Source organism: Gorilla gorilla, chromosome 3, assembly GCF_029281585.2.
Source record: "Gorilla gorilla gorilla isolate KB3781 chromosome 3, NHGRI_mGorGor1-v2.1_pri, whole genome shotgun sequence".
Classification (NCBI taxonomy): domain Eukaryota; kingdom Metazoa; phylum Chordata; class Mammalia; order Primates; family Hominidae; genus Gorilla; species Gorilla gorilla.
In genome coordinates this window covers 132,440,915-132,461,495 of record NC_073227.2, presented here as the reverse complement: position 1 = coordinate 132,461,495, position 20,581 = coordinate 132,440,915, and the positions used below count along the sequence as shown (strand labels likewise).

The window sequence follows — 20,581 nt, the reverse complement described above, 5'->3', positions numbered from 1 at the left end:
AGTGTAATGTATAACAAAAATATTAAACAATGTTTATCTCTGAGTAGTGAATATTATTTTTCTTTTTTATTATTTTCTATTTTAAAATTTTCTAGAGTGTACATGTAGCTTTTAAAAATCAGAAAAATGTTATAAAAATTGTAATTCTGGTAGTACGTTAATCAGGGTAGGCTAACTGCTGAATAAAAGCTTCAAAATTTTTAGCAGATTAATAACTAACATACAGTATTCTTTTTTGCTCACACAATATTTCTACTAGGATATTCCTAGCTTCCTCCACGTGGTGACTCAGGAGCCCAGACTTTTTCTATCTAATGGCTCTGCTATTTACTAGGGTCTTGGATTCCTCTATTGGGTCTTCTGAATCTAGCTAGCAAACAAAGGAAGAAATAAATGGTACAAGATTGGCAGAAGTTTTTTTTAGAAGCCAGGCCTTAAAGTGGCATATTTTACTTTTGTTTATTTATGACTGGAAGATGAACTCTAGTTGTGTGGTCAGGAGGAAGAAAAAAATGAGGCTTAGTGAACAGATACACAGATCATATGTTGGAGGGGAAATATCGTGGGCTTTGGATACAACAGGCCTGGATTTAAATCTCAGCTCCTCTAGTAATATAATAGACAACATGTTAGAATTCAAATAATCAACATTAAACAAACACTAATTGGGAATCTATTAGTTCTTGGCATTGTCTTACGTGCAGATAATATAGAGACAAAAAAAAAAATTCTCTCCATGGGAGAAGAGCAACAGTCTAGTAGGGAAGTGCACAGTTCTCTCCTCTCTGAGTGGAAGGACACTGCAGTGTGGTGAGGAAAGTGCAGCCATAGATGTCTGTGTCAAGATACCCTGGGAGCGCAGATATGCCTGTGATTAATCCAATGAGAGATGGAAAGAAGGACCCTGAAGAACTTCTATGAGGGGGTTTCTTATTTACTTGGCCTTTAAGGACAAATAGCCACTCTTCAGGAAAGTAGTGTTTGAGGGAGGACATTTCCTTTGAAATAAAATCATGGACAAGTCCCGAGAGGTGAAAAGATCATGCTCAGGAAACTCTGAATAAAACAGAAATCACAGGAAAAGCCATAAACATGAGTCAGCCAGGTCTCAAACAATAAATATTCCAAAACATTCACCTTTGAGCAGATGAGTCATTTTTCCTCCAGGATCATGGGGATAATATGCATTCAGGGAAGGAGGAAACACAGCCACAAATGAGGTCAAGGATGACAGAGAAGAAAACATGTGCCCTTCTTGGATAAGTTACTACAGCCTTCTCTCATAAATTAATAATGTTGGGGCCTTGCCAAGAAATGTCATCATTGGTTTTTAAGTAATAAATGACTTAGGCTTTCTCTGGTATATGAAATGTAAATGGGACTATCCATACAGGCAAGAAAGAGGTTGGGGTGAATTTGCGAGGTAAGCAGTGCAGGTGGGTGTACCTAAAAGCCTCACGAACTCTTTTTCATGTGAGTAATAGAAATATCCTGTTAATAAATGCCAACTTCAGATGGTGCACATATAAAACAAGTGTGTATGCATATATAGGTATATATATTTAAAATTCAGGTCAAGTTGAATTTCCATGGACTATATTCCATATGTGGTAATTCCATACTTAACTTTTTAAGAAGCCACCATACTCGATACTTGTAATTAAGCAACATGTTAGGCTGGGCACGGTGGCTCATGCCTGTAATCCCAGCAATTTGGGAGACTGAGGCATGTGGATTGCTTGAGCCCAGGAGTTTGAGACCATCCTGGGTAACATGGTGAAACCCTGTCTCTACAAAAATTACAAAAATTAGCCGGGCATGATGGCACCTGCCTGTAGTCCCAGCTAGCTGGGAGACTGAGGTGGGGGGATCGCTTGAGCCCAGGAGGTGGAGGTTGCAGTGAGCTGAATGCTGCCTGATTTTCATCCTCAAAAGAGGACTCTTGTTTGACATAGGCTGAGTCCCAAGGCAAGTTGAAGTTAGTACCTTTGTTAGTAGGTTAGTGATATATAGCTACCACTAGAAAAGGTTTTTCTGATCTTATTTTGATGTAGGCCTTACCACAATGTGTCTTTCTAGACAAATCCATGCATACATCATAATTATAAACCACATTTTTTGGCTTATATGGTGATTATGGAAAACAATAACAGCTCCTGCTTCATTTGCTTTTTCCTTAGCTATGCATCTTGTTGTTTTATTAACCACCTACCAACTCCTTAATTCCCTAAACATTTACAACCTGAATATTTTGCTGAGGTACATCTCCTTTTTTAATAGTAAGACTTGTTGCTAAATGCCATTAGGAAACTTAGTAAATATTGGTCCTCTGAGTGTGGGAACTTATGTAATTACTTATGATGACTTAAAAAAGGACTCTCTCTTGCTTGGTGGTATTACTTTTATAAAATATAATTGCACACTTTGTTGAAAGTCCAGCTACATATGTTCAGCCAAATGTTCTCCTTCAGGTTTATATAATTATCAGTTTAGAGCATCTTTCCACATGGTGAAGTCTCTGGAAATAGGAATACCAGACGAAACCTACCTCAGGAATTTATCTTGGTAAACTCTATTAAAAATTTTTAAGCAGGTTATTTTTTTCATCCTTTACTTTAGACAAAGCCAAAGCAGACAGTTTGATGAAAGATAAATTGTAAAAATTTATCTTTTTACAATTAGAAGGTTATTAGAAAATACACATTTTTAAAGCACTGTGGAAAATGCCATAACTGCATCTTCTGGGAAAAAGACAAATGGAAAATCCATGAAAAATTGATTATTAATAGAGTGTCAAAATTCCCCATTAGAAATGGACACTCTGTCATCATTTTTTACAACATATTCCTCATCTTTTCACCCGAGAAATAGATGGTATCCAAGTTCTAGTTTCCATGTGTAATTGGAATTGGGCTTGCTGTGCTTCCTTGTGGTAAAGGAAGCCTTTTCTGTGGCATCTTAGTTATATCCAGGTATGTTGGTCGCTATGCATGTATGAGCTATTGCATAGTTAAAAGCAAGTCCATAGGCCAAATTAGCATTTGTTAAGTAGGTGCTCAATAGATACAAATAATTTCAAAATATTTCTTGAGAAATAATACAGTTTTCAAAGTTTTCTTCTGAAATAGTCCATTAATTGCATTAATGGGCAATATTCTGAAAATTAGATGGTTTCAGAAAAACCTTAAAAAAATGCAGGTCTGTTTCCCACAATGTGTAAGAGGTTAAGCACGGCAGACAGACTGGGAGTTGGCTTCCCAATCCTTCAGCCAATGCCTTTTTTTTTTTTCTCCTTGTACATGCTCTTTGCCTTTTAGCATCACTAATAATGAAGAAAAAATTGGGTGTTTTATTTTTCTGAAAGACTGATATTTGTTTTTCTGAATACATCTTACTCCATTCCTGCTGCGATAACAAAATACCTTAGATAAGGTAATTTTTAAACAACAGAATTTATTGCTCACAGTTCTGGAGGCTGGGAAATCCATGATCAAGGTCCTGGCAGGTTTGGTGTCTGGTGAGAGCTCATTCTCTGTTTCATTAGTGGCACTTTATTGCTGTGTCCTCTCATGGCAGAAGGGCAAGGCAGCTCCCTTAAACCTCTTTCATAAAAGCACTAATTCTATTCATGAGGGCAAAGCCCTCATGACTTAATCACCTCCTAAAGACTGTACCTCCTACTCACCTCCTAAAGGCTGTATTATTGTAACATTGGGGGTTAATTTCCAACATAGGAATTTTAAGGGACACCCACATGCATACCAGAGCAATGGGCGAACTACAATATACTTTTAGAAGAGGATTTAAGAGATACAATCAATGAACATATCCATTCATTTACAAATATTTGTCAAACACCAAATGTATTCCAGGATCTGTGTCATACACTGAGGGTAAAATGCTGTTCTAAAAGAATATGGTGCCTGCTCTCTGAAAGCTTAAAGAGTAATGGGAAGAAAAGATAATAAATGAATCATGTTAATGTATGTATAATTAAAATTAGAACAATTCCCTGAAGAGAGGGAATACAGTTCATTGCAAGTGTTTGACAATGGAAGTTGATCAGGCTTGGGCAGTCAGGATAATTTCCCCAAGGTTTGATACGTGTCCTAATATCCAAAAGAAGAGTTGGATTTAACTAGGTGAAGAGAGGTAGCATGAGGGCAAGGTAGGGAAAATAAGATGTGAAATGTAAGCCCTGTGTGTGTTAGAGAAACCGGTCAGGTATTGTGGGATCAGAAGGTGTCTTTTCTTGCATTGTTTTAAGTGAACCAAGTTGAGCATGCTTATAATGTGAAAAATGGACCCAGTAAGGGGAAGAGGTTGAACACACAGGAGAGGGGAAGAGAAATAGTTGGGGAAGCTCCCGAAGGAGAGGGAAGGGAAAGTTGTGGGACGCCTGAGATGATGAGTAAAGTAGAGAATTAATGGGGAAGAGACATACCTCTTACTCTGAGCATGGATGACAAAAAGAAGATGGTTGAGACTTCACTAAGTATTCAGTGGTATCTAAGGCAAGACCATCTGCTGAGAAGGAGGAGATTACGGTTAGATTGGGAGCTTGCAGTGAACGGTAAGTGAATACATAAGAAAGAAGGACAAAGACCAATTAAAAAATTGAGAAATTGTTTATTAGGGCCTATGAAATCAAACACATGCTCTAGAGAATTGAACTTGTTAGAGAGAAATGATATGCCAAGTGGTAAACCATAGTGTCCCGTATGGCAGGGAAGGACTTGAGGCCAGGAAGGATCAATGGATGAGTCAAGGGCTGGCAGGGTAAGAACTTGTCAGAGAGTAGTATTTTGGGGTTAATGTTAGAGTTGACAAGGTTCAAAGTAGGGCGATGGGAGGGATTTACTAAAGTGTATTGAATCCACTGGAATTGACAAGGTTAGACAGTTACTGAAGCATACTGAAGCCCCTGGAATTGAGGACTCCAGAGCTCTTTGAAGGTAGAACCTTTTTAAAAGACTTTTTTTTTCTTTTCACAAAAAGGTAAAAAAAGTAACATAAAGGCTGAGAATCACACAGTTGTACAATAATTAGATGATGCATTAATAACAGTTCTTCAAAGTAGCAGATGGCAAAAACTTCCCTTTCATTTTTATTTAATTTGTTTTCTTGTTATTGAAATAGCCAGATGAAATCATTTGTGTGTTGTATGTTGCATTCCGGTATTAACATTTAAACTATTAACATCATGGGAGGGAATGATGGAATAATAAACAGACTATAAAATGAATGTTTGCACAGTGATTTATGCCACATAAAACTAATATACTTTGTAATTTTTCTAGAATCCTTATTGGTATAATCTGAGCCAGTGACCAAAACACACTACAGCATGAAACATGCTTAATGAAACTATGATAATCTCAATGTTGACATCAACAAAACATTAAATTCAAATAATATAATTATGAATCAGGAACATAGTGAAATATGCTCGATATCAAATGTGCTAACATAATGCTGTCGAAAGAAGAAAGAGAAGGTAAAGTCCAGGGTGATATAATCTAAAAGAATATTCAGTGTAATGTGCTTAGATGAAAAGAGGAGGGAAACAATGGAAGAAAATAGTTATCTCTTCTCCTTATCAGTCTGTGTTCTACTGGGAAAGAAAAGCTGAGGCTCCTCATTAAGTTGTAACCCGACTGGTTTACTATTCTGTTACTTGGTGATCTTCAGAAGATTTTGGCCAATATAAGTTGATAACTTCCCATAATAAAATATGCTATATTTCCTTTTTTTCTTCATTGGACACTTAAAAAAACATGTATTTATATTAGTTTTCTTTTCTACCAAATCCAGTTAAAAGCAAAGAGCAGTAATCATATCTGAATGAGCACAAATGAACTTGCCAGTTGCTTTCCTCTGTGGCAACACTGTTGCTTGGGAAGGTGTCAGTGCTTTTATTATCGTTGCTGTTATTTTATCTTACTAATGATTTAATCACCCTCTTCAAAAAGTGTGAATTTCTTAGAGGATTTTCTTTGCCTAACTACTGTGCTTGGTGATGCAAAACTTATATAACTTAGATAACTTTTTCTTTTTTACTGTGAAAATGTTTTAATACAGGTGAGCACAAAAGAAGTGCACACACAGAGAGACATAGCTTTCATAGAACACACTGGGAGTGAATAAAGAATTCGTATCACTTCTATCTAACGGAAGACTCTACTAGGCCACCTCCTCCTGGGCCCACTCCTCAAACTCTCCCTCCTCCTGGTACTGTTGGTACTCGAACATCAGGTTGTTCCTGTTGCTCTCGGCCTCAGTGAATTCCATCTCATCCATGTCCTCACCCATACACCAGGGCAAGAAGGCCTTGTGCCTGAACACGGCAGTGAACTGCTTTGAAATGTGCCTGAACAGCTCCTGGATGGCCATGTTGTTGCCAGTGAAGGCAGCTGAACAGCTCCTGGATGGCCATGTTGTTGCCAGTGAAGGCAGCAGACATTTTTAGCCCTGGGGGTGGGATGTCACAGAAAGCTGTTTTCACATTGTGGGGGATCCAGTCAGCAAAGTAGCTGCTGTTCTAGTTTTCGCTGTTAAGCATGTGCTCGTCCACCTCCCTCCGGGACATGTGGCCCCTGAAAATGGCAGCTGCCATTAGGTAGCAGCCTTGCAGGGGTCGCACAGGCAGTCAGCATAGTCTTGGCATCAAACGTCTGCTGGGTGAGCTCAGCCACCATCAAGGCCAGGTACTGCTGGCTGCCCCGGCTGGTCAGCAGGATAAAGCCAGGCATGAAGAAGTGCAGGTGGGGGAATGGGACCATGTTTATGGCCAGTTTCCCAAGGTCAGCATTCAGCTGGCCTGGGAAGTGCAGGCAGGTGGTGACCCCACTCATGGTGGCAGATACCAGGTGGTTCAGTTCACCATAGTTGGGTGTGGGTAACTTTAGGGTTCTGAAGCAGATGTCATAGAGAGCTTCATTATCAATGCAAAAGGTCTCACCTGCGTTTTCTATGAGCTGGTAGACTGAGAAAGTGGTGTTGTAGGGCTCCACCACTGTGTCGGACACCATGTACATGAAGAAACTGCCAGCCACCTTTACACTAGGTGCACAGAATAAATCAAACCAACTTTTCTTCTTCAGAGAAGAGTCACTTGAGTGCCCCACTAAGTTCTGAAACATATGGTAATTAGGCCCCCATGGCCCTGGAGGAAGTGTGTAACAAAAACTTTTTGTGGCTTCAAAGTTTCTTCTCTTCAGATCCCACTGTCTGCTGACAGGGCCAGCCTTAGGGTGTGAGAACAGTGCAGTCACACAGGATCCCCAGCTCCGAAGGGCCCCATAACTGGGCTTAATGCTCAGCAGTTGCTGTCATGACATTCCTTGTAGTTTTATTTTAGAATTTGTATTTTCATAAGTGAAGTCCAATGGAAAAATGGAGCATGTGCCAGGGACATGGAGCCTCAGCTCCCTCTCGGTCCCCCCTCCTCCCACTTCCCCAGGATGGGTTCATGGCTACCTGCTTCCTATGCCCTCACACCCTGGCCTCACCCTGCCTCTTCCTCTCTGCTTGTACCCCATTAACTGATGTGCCTTCTGCTTGAGGTGGTCACCTCAAGGGTGTTGGGGTTGAGATGGGCAGCATTCTGCCATTGCCTTTTTCCCCTAGTGAGGGCTTGAACACAGATATGGGAGGTTCAGGGTCCATGTGTGCCCCACAGCATCTCAGGGCAGGGCGAGGTGGTGGCTGTCCCTGCCCCAGGCTGGTAACTCCACGGTACATTTGGTGAGTGAGTTGGCAGGAAAGTCTTTGGCCCACCATATCCAGACACTGAATGCATGGCATGGAGGTTCCCGTTCCGTGGTGGTTGCCCATCCACTCTGGGTTGGGACAGTAGGACCATGGAACTGTGGGAAGAGAATGACCTTTCTGCCCCTGAGTAGGGCACAGCCTGTCAGTTTGGTGGATGCAGAGAGGTTGTGGGCTACATGTGTAGGGTCACAGGCAGGGCCCCTGGGCACCTGTGAAGATCTGTACTTGCCCTGCAAGTATTCCCATGCCTGAGGGAGCATAACTTTAAATAGCAAATAAAAATCACCATGACAGGAGAAGAGAGAGAGACTGTGGAAGAAAGGAAAACATTTAATATTGTAGTACTTTTACTGGCACTCTTTTCCTGACTTTTGAACAAAAGGTCCCGAATTTCCATTTGCACTGGGCTTCGCAAATTATGTGGCTGGTCTTGTCTGCAGAGCTTGTTACTGGGTGGTTGGGGGTCAGTGAGTCTTTTGGGAGGAAAGGTCCTGGAGACTTCTCTGATGGACAAAAGTGTCCTTGACTCACATCTAGTGGCAGGTAAGGGCCACAGATCTACATAGGAAAACCTGTGAGAAAAGGTGGACCCTGGATTTTTGCTCTTGCACAGCCATCAGGGCCTAGAACAGGCACCATACATTCAATTGGCTGTGGCAAGTAACAGCCAGCATCAGGGAATGTGGAGTGGAGGGCACTGCAGCGAAGTGCTTGCCTTGAGCAATCTGATATGGAGGAGGTGAGAGATGCTATTGCAATTCAGCTCCAGATGGTGTTGCTGTGCCAGATAGGAGCTCAGTATTGCAGTATTATTCAAGAGAAACTGGAGATCCAGCTTGTTTGGGTGAAAAATTTTTATAAATTAAAAAAAATTTTTTTAATGAGACAGTCTGGCTCTGTCACTTAGGCTGGGGTACAGTGGTGTAATCTCGGCTCACTGCCACTTCTGCCTCCTGGGTTCAAGTGATTCTCCTGCCTCAGCCTCCTGAGTAGCTGGGATTACAGGCACGCGCCACCATGCCCAACTAAATTTTTGTATTTTTAGTAGAGAGTAGGTTTCACCATGTTGGCCAGGCTGGTCTCAAACTCCTGACCTCAAGTGATCTGCCCACCATGGCTTCCCAAAATACTGGGATTACAGGCGTGAGCCACTGTGCCCGACCTGTGTGAAAATTTTTATATGAAATTTCAAACACAGTATGGATAAACAAAACATATCAAGGAGACATATTTGAACTGGGGCCCCTTTGTTTGCAGGTCATGGGGTGAGTTGGTTCTGACATAATATGGTACCAGGGCTGTAAACCCCTCTAGACTCAGCCACCCTAGCCTGATTTTCATGCTTTGAGAAGAAAACTGGACATCTGAGTAGGAGATTAAAGAGCCCTAATTTACACTCAAGCGTGCAGTTATACAGGGTCTGGGTCTGTAAAGGATTTTGCTGGGGATAGACATGCCACCGTCATCAGATTGTGAATGTATGTTAGGTTTCAACAACGACATCTAGTGGCAATGAAAGAAACAACAGCCTTGATGAGCCAAGGAAGCTTTTCTCCATCAGCCAGGAGTTTAGAGTGAGTAAGCCACTGGACTCAAGAATGGGAAAGGGTAGGTCTCAAGAGAGAGATAATGGATTTTCTATTAATACAGACAAGTGGGGGAGAGGGTGATTCCATGGAAATATACAAGATATGACCAAACATGCATTCCAAGCCAGTTATATGGGCCATTCTAGTTACATTGCTACTGAATTGTTTTGATTAAATGCCACAGAAGTTAAAATAGCAAACTTTCATTTAAGTTTTCCTCTTATTTATGGAAATTCAATAGGACTATTTCAGGAAGGTTTAATATTAGTATCAATTTTTAGTAAATGTTTTATGACTTTATAGTCAGATATTGACCAGTAATAATATCATTTAATATATCTTACACATGATCTTAGCCAAAAGGCAAAGAAGTGATATATCTGTTCACTACATAATAAGCAATAAATAATTACTGAGTCTGGCACAGTTCTAGGCTAAGTATATGTATTAGGTGTCTTATTTGACATTTAAATTCATCATAATATTTCTTGTGTTTTAACTTGAGGGAATGCAAAGAAATAAAAATATGAGATTTCCCCTTAGGTATTCATGTGCTGTATAAATATTTATTGAGTATGCACCACATACCAGATTAGATGCCGGGATACAATAGCAAGTAAGATGTTTATGCTTGCTATTTTCATGGAGCTTACAATCTAGTATGGTAAGTGGTATTAGGCAAACCCTTAACACAAATAATTAACATCAATTGTGTTAAATGCTATGAAGGAGAAGCATACAGGGAACTGGAAGCAGGTTTGGGGGCAAGGCTCAGCAATCGAAGTAGACAGTAATTAGCAATGAGGCTGAAAAGGAAGTTGAGACTAAATCATGTAAGGCCTTGAAGGTTGTATCCAGGATTTAGCTTCTTATTCCAAAAACAATGTACGGACATTGAAGGATTTTAAGCAGTTAAGTGCCATAATCAGATATTAAAAAAAAAAACCCACTCTGGCTTCAGTGAGTAAAACAGATCATACCTACATGAGAAAATCAACACGAGAAGCATTGCTTGAACATATAGGACTTTTGGAATTAACTCTAGAACTAGGCACATCAGGAAGCAATGTTCAAGTAAAATTACTGCTTTGTGTGTATTATGGGATAAAATAAGAGGTCTATGTTGGGTGTTTCATTTTATCAGATAAAATGTTAAATTTTTTTTATCATGAAGGAGTCAAAGGAGTAATTTCCTGTCCTTCTTTTTGCAGTGCTATTAATGTCAGAAGCTGACAGATTAAAAAATGATGTTCTACATGGACAAAGCCTGGCATATTTGTAACTTTCAATATGTAGCTATGATAAACTGCATTAATAGCTAAGGAAATTAGTTTGGATTTAAAGGATACTTTTTTCTTGGATTGGATTTTGGTTGGAAAAAAGGATCTTAGGTAAGAAGGATTTTTTTTTCCCATTTACTGGGGGAACCAGCCCCAGTATTTCAACATAGGTTCTTTTCTATTTTCCCTAAGTGTTGGCTGGTCTGAGAAATAAAGAGAAAGAGTACAAAGAGAGGAATTTTACAGCTGGGCCTCTGGGGATGACATCACATATTGGTAGGACCGTGATGATGACCCCGAGCTGCAAAACCAGCAAGTTTTTATTAGGGATTTTAAAAGGGGAGGGGGTGTATGAACAGGGAGTGGGTCACAAGGATCACATGCTTCAAAGGGCAATAAAGATCACAAGGCAAAGGCAAAATTAGAAATACTGATGAGGGTCTATGTCCTGCCATGCACGTATTGTCTTGATAAACATCTTAACAGGAAACAGGGTTCGAGAGCAGATAACCGGTCTGACTAGAATTTACCAGGCTGGAATTTCCCAATCCTAGTAAGCCTGAGGGTACTGCAGGAGACCAGAGCGTATTTCAGTCATTATTTCGACTGCATAAGACAGACATTCCCAGAGTGGCTGTTCATAGACCTCCCCCAAGGAATGCATTCCTTCCCCAGGGTTATTACTTGCTGGGAAAAGAATTCAGTGATATTTCTCCTACTCGTACGTCCGTTTATAGGCTCCCTGCAAGAAGAAACATATGGCTGTATTCTGCCCAACCCTGCAGGCAGTCAGACCTTGTGGTTGTCTTCCCTTGTTCCCTGAAAATCACTGTTATTCTGTTTTTTTTTAAGGTGCACTGATTTCATATTGTTCAAACACACATATTTTACAATCAATTTGTACAATAGTGATCCTCAGGTGACGTACATTCTCAGCTTACAAAGATAATGGGATTAAGAGATTAAAGACAGGCATAAGAAATTACAAGAGTATTAATTTTGGGAACTGATAAATGTTCATGAAATCTTCACAATTTATGTTCTTCTGCCTCAGCTCCAGCTGGTCCCTCTGTACAGGGTCCCTGACTTCCCACAACACCCATTCACAGTGATATGATTTGGCTCTGTGTCCCCACCCAATCTCATCTCGAATTGTAATCCCCATGTGTTGAGGGAGGGACCTGTAATCCCCACGTGTAGAGGGAGGGAGGTGATTGGATCATGGGGGTGGTTTCCCCCATGCTGTTCTCATGATAGTGAGTGAGTGCTCATGAGATCTGATGGTTTTATAAGTGTTTGGAAGTTCCTCCTTCATTCTTCTTTCTCCTGCTGCCTTGTAAAGAAGTTGCTTGCTTCCCCTTCAGCTTCCGCCATGATTGTAAGTTTCTGGAGACCTCTGCAGTCATGTGGAACTGTGAGTCAATTAAACCTCTTTCCTTTATAAATTACCCAGTCTTGGATATTTCTTTATAGCAGTGTGAAAATAGACTAATACACATAGATATGGTAGGCTTTTTAGAGAAAGATTCATAGTATATGAAGTAATAGATATTATTACCACTAGTTCTACTAGTACTGATTATGTGCTGAAATTTTATTGTAAACTCTCTCTGCACACCCAACCACACACAAACATGTATTTATTTCATTTATTCCTCACAAAAACCCAATGCTGTATGTACTATTATTATGTTCTTTTTAAAGATAAGGAGACCGAAGCACAAATAAGTTAATTACTTTATCAAAAATCACATAGCTTATTGATAATATGGCCAGAATATAAAACAATATTTGATTCTAGAATGACAGTTCATAACTATTACATTATATTGCCTTCCAAGATTGAAACTAAAATTTTCAATTATGGAAAAAATAATACGTCTATCCAGTAAACATATCACCAAAGTTATCCTTCTTTAGGAAAATTAAATAAATATAGAGTAATAATCCCAATTGTACAAATTTCAGAAATGTTTATTTGAACTGTAATAGAATGCTTCCATTTTAAGAAGAATGCCCTATGATTAGATATACATTTTGCAATTACTTTTCCAGAATATTTAAAGTAATTTGATTTACAAGAAACTTTTATGAGTGTACCCATTACTTAATGTCAAGAAATGGTAAAATTAAGTGAAAGTTTTCCTCTTGACATTCCTTATTTTTGCTTTCTTTATTCTACTTTATTCTATTTTCCTTTTTGGCACCCTTTGAGTATTAAATAATAAAAGAAGAAAGAAGAGGAGGAGGAGGAGAAAGAGAAGGGAAAGGAAAGAGGAAAGTGGGTGGGCGGGCAAAGAATACAAGTTGGATATATTGCAGATAATTTTTAAGTGTATATTTTTTGAAATAAAACTATCTAGTTCTCTGATTTTTTTTTTTCTCACAGTCCACAAAACTGTTCATTTAGTTACAAATTAATTTGTCATTGTTTTTACTTTTTAGGGAAGTATACAATTACCTTCTTATTGTTCGTAAATTTTTGAGGTTAGTGTTATTTGTTTCCAATCCTTGTTTCTCTGATTTTATTTCAATTTTAAACAATCCTTTCAGCAACAATACACATCTTTTACGATACCTATTTGAAATATAAGAATATGTTTATGATACCAATACATGTATGTAGTATACATAAAAATCATTACCTTAAATATACATTAATTTATCTCATTTCCAAAGAAATGAAATTTCATGTTAATTTCACTACTTTTATTTCTTTTTGGAAACAATATATAGATGCCAGTTTACTATCTCCACCTTTTTCTCCCTTTAAAATTATTATAAAATATAAGACACATTCAGAATTGCACTTAAAGCATAAATACACAGCTTAATAAACTATTTTAAAACAAATAACCACAATCCACATTTTAAAAAATGCTGCTCCAGCTTCCCCAAAGCCCATCTGGGGCTCGCTGAAAGCTCTTTCTTAATTACCAACCTCACTAAAGGTACTCACTGGCTTGACTTTTTCAAGAGTATTTTTAGAAATTGACATATACCTTGCATAATATAAAATTCACCAGTTTAGAGTGTACACTTTGTGGTTTTTAGTGGATTCACCAAGTTGTGCAACTATTACCATTAGTTAATTCTAGAACTTTTCAATTCACTCCTTCCCCCAGATCCTGTATTTATTAGCAGTTTTTCCCAAATTCTCTCTTTCCATAATTTCCTTTCTGTGTCAGGATTTGCCCATTCTGGACATTTCCTATAAGTGGAATCACATGTGGTCTTTTGTGTCTGGTTTCTTTCACTTAGCATTATATTTTCTTTATTTTTTAATTTCATTATTATACTTTAAGTTCTAGGGTACATGTGCACAATGCGCAGGTTTGTTACATATGTATACATGTGCCATGTTGGTGTGCTGCACCCATTAACTCGTCATTTACATTAGGTATATCTCCTAATGCTACCCTCCCCCCTCCCCCCACCCCATGATAGGCCCCCGTGTGTGGTGTTCCCCTTACTATGTATGTCCAAGTGTTCTCATTGTTCAATTCCCACCTATGAGTGAGAACATGTGGTGTTTGGTTCTTTGTCCTTGGGATAGTTTGCTGAGAATGATGGTTTCCAGCTTCATCCATGTCCCTGCAAAGGACATAAACTCATCTTTTTTATGGCTGCATGGTATTCCATGGTGTATATGTGCCACATTTTCTTAATCCAGTCTATCATTGATGGGCATTCGGGTTGGTTCCAAGTCCTTGCTATTGTGAATAGTGCCGAAATAAACATACGTGTGCATGTGTCTTTATAGCAGCATGATTTATAATCCTTTGGGTATATATCCAGTAATGGGATGGCTGGGTCAAATGGTATTTCTAGTTCTAGATCCCTGAGGAATCGCCACACTGTCTTCCACAATGGTTGAACTAGTTTACAGTCCCACCAACAGTGTAAAAGTGTTCCTATTTCTCCACATCCTCTCCAGCACCTGTTGTTTCCTGACTTTTTAATGATCGCCATTCTAACTGGTGTGAGATGGTATCTCATTGTGGTTTTGATTTGCATTTCTCTGATGGCCAGTGATGATGAGCATTTTTTCATGTGTCTGTTGGCTGCATAAATGTCTTCTTTTGAGAAGTGTCTGTTCATGTCCTTTGCCCACTTTTTGATGCGGTTGTTTGACTTTTTCTTGTAAATTTGTTTAAGTTCTTTGTAGATTCTGGATATTAGCCCTTTGTCAGATGGGTAGATTGCAAAAATTTTCTCCCATTCTGTAGGTTGCCTGTTCACTCTGATGGTAGTTTCTTTTGATATGTGGAAACTGTTTAGTTTAATTAGCTTCCATTTGTCAATTTTGGCCTTTGCTGCTATTGCTTTTGGTGTTTTAGACATGAAGTCCTTGCCTATGCCTATGTCCTGAATGGTATTGCCTAGGTTTCACTTAGCATTATATTTTCAAGATTCATCCATGTTGTAGCATATGTCAATACTTTATTCCTTTTTATAGCTGAGTAAGTATTTCATGTTATGAATATACTACATTTTGTTTAACTATTCCTCAGTTGATGGATGTTTAGGTTGTTTGCACTATTTGGGTATTATGAATAATAGTGCTATGAACAATTGTGTACAAGTTTTTGTTTGATCATATTTTCAGTTTTCTCAGGTACATTCTTGGGAGTGGAATTGCTGGGTCATGGTAATTATGTTTCACTTTTTGAGTAACTGCCCAAGTATTTTCCACACTGGTTGCATCATTTTGCATTCCTTCCAGAAATTTATGAAAGTTACAATTTCTCCACCTCCACACTGACATTTGTTATTAATATGTTTTTTTAAAATTATAGGCATTTTAGTGAATGTGAAGTGGTGCTCATTTTGGTTCTGATACGCATTTCCCTAATGACTAAAAATGTTGAGTATTTCTTTTCATGTGGTTATTGGCCATTTGTATATCTTCCTTGGAAAAATGTCTGTTAGAATCCTTTCACCATTTTAAAATTGAGTTGTCTTTATTGTTGAGTTGTAAAAGCTCTTTGTATATTCTGGACACTAGACCTTTATCAGATATATAATTTGCAGCTATTTTCTTCCATTCTGTGTATTGTCTTTTCACTTTCTTGACGCACAAAAGTTTTTAACTTTTTCAAAGTCCAATTTATCATTTTTTTTCTTTGGTTGCTTGTGCTTATTTTTTGTTTTTTTTTGATATTACAGTGTAATTTTAATATCAGCTAAATACAAACACAACACAATTGTTAGATATTCAGTTGCGTATCCTGTGAAACAACATGCCAAGATCAACCTTGAGATATTTATAAAAACTAAAATCTATAAAATGTCTTCCTCAATTAACTCTAAGGACTCCATATACGAATGCAAAAATCAGAACTTATCAATAATCACATCAAATGCTGAGCACTGATTGAGCAGCAAAAAACCATTTCTAATTTTAAAATTTAATAGCTCCAGGTAAAAGCACGCTATTTCCTATGTATACTGTCTTTGTATTCTGCATAGAGTTCTAAGGTAAAGATTGTTCTGCTTTTATTAATTGCCAGAAATGATGTCCTTTTTGGCTGCTTTGTCATGGATCTTTCATTCTTCTTTCCTGATGGATCCTTAGTTTCTTTAGGAGGGGTTTATGTATTGGTTTTCGTGGAATTGAATTATAAAAGCCTGGTTCTGAATAGGAATTTCCTCTGTAAAAACCTCTATGTTTTCCTTTGGCATAACCATAGCTCTTTGGAGTGAGATGAGTTTTATTTTTTGTATTTTCCAACCATTCCTTAAACCGTTTTCTTGCTATTTCGTTTTTCCCCTATAATTCACTTTGCTGTTGCTTGTCTTTTTCCTTTTCACACTCTTTAGCATTTTACAACTATTCTTAATGTTTTTCTTTGCTTTTTCTTGCAAATATTCTTTCTCTAGTTCCTTCACTTCTTCATTATTTTTTGGGCCTTTTCTCTTTCTTCTTTTTCTGAACCCACTCCTTATGTTTTTCTTAATAATTTATCTTTCATTTGCTACAGGCATGCACCACCATGCCCAGCTAATTTTTTTTTTTTTTTTTTTTTTTTTTTTGGTATTTTTAGTAGAGACAGGGTTTCGCCATGTTGGCCAGGCTGATCTTGAACTCCTGACCTCAGGTGATCTCCTCGCCTCAGCCTCCCAAAGTGCTGGGATTACAGGTATGAGCCATCACGCCCAACTTGACATGTCAAATTTGATGTACAAAAGACATTCTGCAACGATGTCTAGAAGATGGTTAAAAAATCGCTCTTCGACCTCAAAGAATAAGTCATGTCTAGATTAAGTGGCCATTGTCCATTTTGTCAGCCCTTTCAACATACTCTTTAATTTTTGAATAACCCAAGCAAGTAGGCATAAGAATCAAAGTAAAATCTATCATAGTCTCAACTGCAATAAATCCCCCCAGACTTGTTTCTGATCCATCAGCTATAACATTTCTCAGTCACTAGTTCCCCTAAATTGATCTGCCTTCTACATGAATATGGCTGTCATATTCATCTATAGATTATGCTTCTGTTTCAGCCTGCTTATCCTCAGCTTTATGCTTTTCAGATGTCCAGAAAGGAATCTCTACAACCATAAGCTTTGGTAAAAATATGACTCAACCTCAGCTGAGTGTGGTGGCTTATGCCTGTAATCCCAGCACTTTGGGAGGCTGAGGCAGGTGGGTCACCTGAGGTCAGGAGTTCCAGACCAGCCTGGCCAACATGGTGAAACCCCATGTCTACTAAAAATACAAAACTTAGCCGGGCATGGTGGCGGGTGCCTATAATCCCAGCTACTCAGGAGTCTGAGGCAGGAGAATAGCTTGAACCCAGGAGGTAGAGGTTGCAGGGAGCCGAGATTGCACCACCACACTCCAGCCTGGGCAACACAGCGAGACTTCGTTTCAAACAAATATATAACTCAACTTCATAACCTACCCAAGCCAAGCTCCCTTGGAATATAATCTGATTGAGTCAGGTCTCCAGGATCCTACCCAAAGGAATAGATAGTTATTTACCCCCGACATGAAGAGATCGGATAGATAAAACAGAAAAGAGGAAAAGAAAGAACAGAAAAAAGAAGATACCTGACAACAGAACCTTGGGCAACATCCACATTTTAAGGCAGGCACAGAATAAGAAGCAATGAAAGGAGGTGAGTAGTAGCATCAGAAACACTAAGTGGAGCATGAGAAGGCAACACAAATATTAATAACAGAATAATTATTCAACTAATTGTGGCATATTTTTCAAATGGAAATGCCATAGAACAGTAACAACCAATATATACTTAGACCTCCACAACAGCCTAAATGTGTCTTAAAATACAGTGTTGAGAACGAAGTCAGATGGTGTGTTTTTTAGGTATGATGCAAAAAGCATAACCAATTGGCTGGGCAGGCCAGATGTGGGTGGCAGGGCAGTGGAGATCTGCTACTCCACCTCCCAACACCCACTTCCCAGCTGATTGCAGGCCCAGGTCTCAGCCCTTCTCAGGTTCCTTCTCAGAAGGCTGAGGTGAGCAGATCACCTGAGTCAGGAGTTCAAGACCAGCGTGGCCAATATGGCAAAACTCTGTCTCTACTAAAAATCCGAAAAAAAAAAAATTAGCTGGGCATGGTGGTGCGTGCCTGTAGTCCCAGCTACTCGGGATGCTGAGGCAGGAGAATCACTTGAACCTGGGAGATGGTGGTTGCAGTAAGCTGAGATTGCACCACTGCACTCCAGCCTGGGCAACAGAGCGAGACTCCATCTCAAAAAAAAATTGATGTGTCAGAAATTGAACTGATCTTCCCCTTCTAACTACTTTTCTTGGGAAAGCATACATAGTGCCACAACTGTTCTCCATATCACAAAGTCCAGAATCTCGGAACCATCTTTGATTCAATCTTCTTGCTCATCATCTATTTTTAATCAATTGCCAAGTCCTATTGGTTTCCTTTCCAAATATCACTCTTAGACATTCTTTCGTAGTTTGGTCTCTCATTTGCACCATTGTAATGACTTTCTTACAGACCTCCCCATGTATAATTTCTGACCCCTTCAATCCATCTTTCACATTGTCACAGAAGAGCACATTGTACCAGTGTACTGTACAGCAGAGAATCTACTAGCTGTATGTCACTATTTAAATTTAAATAAACTATAACTAAATACAATAAAAAATTTTGTTCCTCAGTTACACTAGCCACATTTTAAGTACTCCTGTGGCTAATTAGCGACTATATTGGACAGTGCAAATATGGGACATTGCTATCTTTCCAGAAAGTTCTATTCTGTTTAGAATATAGGCAGATAATAGTGCCTTTACTGTTTTAATAATGTTATCTTTCTCTCTAGCTTGTATCAGAAAGTGCAAGTTTCTTGATGTGGAATTTAAAGCCCAAATTATTTTTCTAGCATTGACTTCTTTTTTTTGAGACAAAGTCTTTCTCTGTCACCCAGGCTGGAGTGCAACTGGGCAAACTCGGCTCACTGCAACCTCTGCTTCCTGGGTCCAAGTGACTCTCCTGACTCAGCTTCCCGAGTAGCTGGGACTACAGATGCGCACCACCATGCCCAGCTAATTTTTGTATTTTTAGTAGAGACAGGGTTTCGCCATGTTGGCCAGGCTGGTCTTGAACCCTTGACCTCAGGTTACCAGCCTCTGGTAACCATCATTCTACTCTCTATCTCCATTAGTTCAATTGTTTTAATTTTTAGCTCCCATAAATTAGTGAGACCGTGCAAAGTTTGTCTTTTTGGGCCTGGCTTATTTCACTTAATGTCCTGTTCCATCCAGCCTCCCAAAGTGCTGGGATTACAGATATGAGCCACCGTGCCGAGCCTAGCATTGACTTCTAAAACTAGCTATAGTGGTCTATTTCCCTATTTCTCAAGCATTCCAGGCAATTTTGTGCCTATGTGTTTTTGATATACTCTCTCTCTTGTCTCTTTTTTTTTGGCTGGGATGCTATCTTGGTTCCCCCTTTCTCACTCTTCATATGTTTAAATCCTCCTCACTATCGGTACCCTGCTCAAATGATATTTCCTCCTAGGAATCTTAGCCCACCAGAATTATTAGCTTCTTTCTTCACTTTCTACATATTGTTACTTGTACTTCTATTTAGCACTTATGCCAGTCTCTCTTGTGTTATAATTATTTGTTTATCATCCATCTCTCCCATTAGATGGAATTATGTCTTGTTTAAGGCAGGAATGCTTCTAATTTATTTTTCCATGCTCAAAATGTTTAGTAGAGAGTCTTGGACACCAGAAGTATCTCAATAAATTGGTTCAATTGAATTAAAGTGATGGTTGTCGTGGACTATGATTAGGTCTGTTCAGAGAAATGCCCTAGGAAGGAATAATTAGAAAGTTCTTATGTTTTACAACAAAGATGAAGGTAAGGAAATGTTGCAAAACATAGGGCACAGAAAAGGGAGGTGATTCAACTACTGGTGCAAAAGGATTTCAGAACCTGGAGCCCAGACACTGTATTGGTGACAGGGCATTTTGAGCAGCAGCCTTAATATCTTTTGGGGAAGTGTCTGGGCATTGACTTGGCTCTTCTGGGGGGTAAAATCACAGGATTGACTTCTTCAAGCCCCTTGGACCTTGGGCCCAGCTCATCTTTCTCAGGCTGTGATCACGGTGATCACTTTGGGAATCATTGTGATCCCAGTATAAACATTGTGATGTTCTTCCTGTGAAGAACAGAAGAGGACAATGCAAGACTAAGTGTTCTCAGATTTATCTTTTTTTCTATGCTCTTCTCATATATTTTTTGATGCTAAGTGTGACTTTCAAATATAACTAATCTGTTTTTTCCCACTAATTTTACTTTTACTATCAATAAACCCAGCTCTGATCTTCTTGGATCAGGGGATCAGGAGCTAAGACAGTAGCAGAAGCAATGCAGGCAAAAATAATGCATGCAATTAATTATGTCAATTTCCTACTTATGAACTTGGTCTTAGTGGTCTTAGTG

The 20,581-nt window shown here is 38.9% G+C and overlaps 1 protein-coding gene and 1 pseudogene across 2 annotated transcripts in view; one reads left to right on the top strand and one right to left on the bottom strand.

Moving 5' to 3' along the window:
- Window positions 1-20,581, top strand: part of LOC129533013 (histone-lysine N-methyltransferase SETMAR-like) — a 281,726-nt gene that overhangs the window by 27,683 nt on the left and 233,462 nt on the right. The gene's annotated exons all lie outside the window — the stretch shown is intronic.
- Window positions 6,184-7,142, bottom strand: LOC101130602 (tubulin beta chain-like; annotated as a pseudogene).